Source organism: Delphinus delphis, chromosome 3 (genome assembly GCF_949987515.2).
Source record: "Delphinus delphis chromosome 3, mDelDel1.2, whole genome shotgun sequence".
Taxonomy (NCBI): Eukaryota; Metazoa; Chordata; class Mammalia; order Artiodactyla; family Delphinidae; genus Delphinus; species Delphinus delphis.
In genome coordinates this window covers 4,657,434-4,661,153 of record NC_082685.1, presented here as the reverse complement: position 1 = coordinate 4,661,153, position 3,720 = coordinate 4,657,434, and positions in this window count along the sequence as shown.

Sequence of the window (3,720 nt, the reverse complement as noted above, 5' to 3'; positions counted from 1 at the left end):
GGCCGCCACCGCGGCCAATTAGCACCCGCGCGCCCTCCTCCCCGGGGCGCGCGCGACCGCGCACTGCGCAGGCGCGCGCGGCCACCGCCCGGGCCTCGGGCCAATCAGGGCGGCCCGACACCGCCCCCCCTTCGCTCGCGGCGACCACGCCCACCCCTGGCCGCGTCTGGCTTCTTAAAGGGGCACGAGCCCGGCATAGGTGGGGGTGGGTGCTGAGTCCTGTTTGGGGAGGGAGTAGACAGCAGAGGCGACAACAATGCAGCCAGGTGCCGCGGCCCCCGGCGCGAGGCGGCCTCCAGGTGCGTGACTGGGCGCCCGGCGACGTGGGGGGAGGAGACGGTTGGCCCGCGCAGCGGCCGCCAGTGCGTGCAGCGAGCCGCCTTGGAGCGCAGCGCGGGACAGCCTCGGCTGGCCGGGCGACCCGCGCGCTGTACATCCGGGTCCCAGCGCGGCCGAAGGAGCGCGGGCGCTACACCTCCTTGGTTGGCCCCTGGAGGAGAAATGCCGGACCCCCTGCCCAATTCCCGGGATGCCGGCGAACCGCCCCTCCCCACCCCGCCCCCCTAGTTCCGCCTCCCCACCCACAGTAAACCTTTGGAATCTGCACTAACCGGAAACTCCCCTGCTCAAGAGCTCTCCGTGGCTCCCCAGTGCCCACGGGCCGCTGTACTCAAACTTTCGTGTGTCAAAACCTGGAAGCAAGAGGACAGAAACGTGTGTTTCAGGGCCCATCCCTTGAGATGATCAATCTCAGGGCAAGAATTAGGCAAAATTAAGACAGCGCCCCAAATGACTCAGTTATCAAGGTAAGTATGTTTGTGCGGTATTTTTAAAAATAAAATTAATGCAAAAAAAATCCATGATGAAGAAAATACTAAAATTTAAGTAAAGAGGGAATCCAACTCCGCAATTGTACAGGTGACCTCCCTCACCTCACACAAACTCTGACTCTGCAGGGTTTTGTTTTACTTTTCCTACACTTTTTTTATTTTGAAAAGGGTGCAGAACTAGCACCCTTCACACTTATGTACCCTTCACCCAGCTTCCCCCAATGTTGATATCTCACATTCCTACAGTGTGTTGTCAAAACCAGGAAATTGATGTTGGTACCATACAGTCAACTCAGGTACAGATATTTGGATTTCACCGGTTTTGGGGGGGTTTTTTTGAATTTTTATTTTATTTATTTACTTTTGGCTGTGTTGGGCCTTCGTTGCTGCACGCGAGCTTTCTCTAGTTGCTGCGAGCAGGGGCTGCTCTTCGTTGCGGTGCGCGGGCTTCTCATTGAGGTGGCTCTTCTTGTTGCGGAGCACAGGCTCTAGGTGTGCGGGCTTCAGTAGTTGTGGCTTGCGGGCTCTAGAGCGTAGGCTCAGTAGTTGTGGTGCACGGGCTTAGTTGCTCCGCGGCATGTGGGATCGTACCGGACCAGGGCTCGAACCTGTGTCCCCTGCATTGGCAGGCAGATTCTTAACCACTGCGCCACCAGGGAAGCCCGATTTCACCGGTTTTTACATGCATGTTTTCGTTGCTGGTGGTGGTGGTCATGTATAGTTTTATGAACTTTGATCACTTATAGATTCTTGCAACCATCACGGTTGGAACAGCTGAAGGTGTGATAATGGTGCTACGGCTATGTTATGGAAAGAGCATTTGTCAGATGAATGGATAAAGAAGATGTGGTTTGTACATACAATGGAGTATTACTCAGCTATAAAAAAAGAGTGAAATAATGCCATTTGCAGCAACATGGATGGATCTAGAGGTTATCACACTAAGTGAAGTAAGTCACAAAGAGAAAGGGAAATACCTATGATATCACTTATATGTGGAATCTAAAATATGATACAAATGAACTTATTTGCAAAACAAATAGATTCACAGACATAGAAAACAAATTTATGGTTACCAAAGGGGAAAGGCACTGGTTGGGAGGGTGGGGAGGATAAATTAGGAGTTTGGGATGAACGGATACACACTACCATATGTAAAATAGATACAGAACAAGGTCCTGCTGTATAACACAGGGAACTATATTCAATATCCTGTAATAAACCGTAATGGAAAAGAATCTGAAAAAGAATATACGTATGTATATATGTGTAACTGAGTCACTTTGCTGTACACCAGAAATTAACACAACACTGTAAATCAACTATACTTCAGTACAAAATTAAATAAATAAATAAAATACAAGAGAAAAAAATAAAAAGAGTCTTTGTGAAGAATACATGAGGGCAGGGCTTCCCTGGTGGCGCAGTGGTTGAGCGTCCGCCTGCCGATGCAGGGGATGCGGGTTCGTGCCCCAGTCCGGGAAGATCCCACATGCCACGGAGTGGCTGGGCCCGTGAGCCATGGCCGCTGAGCCTGCGCGTCCGGAGCCTGTGCTCCGCAGCGGGAGAGGCCACAACAGTGAGAGGCCCGCATACTGCAAAAAAAAAAAAATAAAAATAAAAAAAATAAAGAATACATGAGGGCATATGTACAGAAGAAATGATATAGGATTTGCTTTAAACTAAGGAGGAGGGAATTCCCTGGCAGTCCAGTAGTTAGGACTCTGCTTTCACTGCTGAGGGTCCGGGTCGGGGAACTAAGATCCCACAAGCCACAGGCTGTGTGGCCTGGCCAGGAAAAAAAAAAAAAGAAAGAAAGAAAAAAAGAATGAGGAGGGCATGGGGAAAGGTGGATGAAACAAAATGGACTGTAAGTTGTTTATCGTTGAGGCCAGGGTTATGGACTCATGAGGGAGTCATGATATTCAGTAGCTAAGGCTGCTGAGCTCTCACAGAACTACCAGATCAAGCTCTTTCCGTGTGATCAGCATTCTTGTTGACCCCTGTTTTTTGATGATGAAACCCAGCCTCAGACATGGGAAGCAACCTGCCCAGACATAGGCAGAGCCAGAATCTTTTTATTTTTTTAAGATTTAATTAATTAATTTATTTATTTATTTTTGGCTGCATCGGGTCTTAGATGCCGCATGGGGGATCTTTTGTTGAGGCATGCAGGATCTTTCGTTGTGGCACACAGACTCTTCGTTGTGGCGTGAGGGTTTTCTCTTCTCTAGTTGCGGTGCGCAGGCTCCAGGGTGCGTGGGCTCTGCAGATTGCAGGACTTGGGCTCTAGTTGAGGCGTACCAGCTTAGTTGCCCCGGGGCATGTGGGATCTTAGTTCCTTAACCAGGGATCAAACCCGTGTCCCCTGCATTGTAAGGCAGATTCTTTACCCCTGGACCACCAGGGAAGTCCCCCAGAGCCAGAATCTTAATCCAGGCCTGACCCTCTCCGAAGAGCAGAGTCAAGTGGTAAACTGCATCAGATTCTTCCATCAGATATTCAGTAATAATTTCTCCAAATACCAAACACTTACTACATGCTAGACACTGTTTTTTTTGTTTTTTTTTATTTATTTATTTTGTGGTACGCGGGCCTCTCACTGCTGTGGCCTCTCCTGTTGCAGAGCACAGCTCCGGACGCGCAGGCTCAGCGGCCATAGCTCACAGGCCTAGCCGCTCCGCGGCATGTGGGATCTTCCCAGACCGGGGCACGAACCTGTGTCCCCCGCATCGGCAGGCAGACTCTCAACCACTGCACCACCAGGGAAGCCCTAGACACTGTTTTGAATTAGAGATGGGAAAACATTTTCTGTGAAGGTCCAGATAATAAATATTTTCAGCTTTGTGGGCTACAGCATCTGTAGCAACGACTTAACTCAATGGGCATG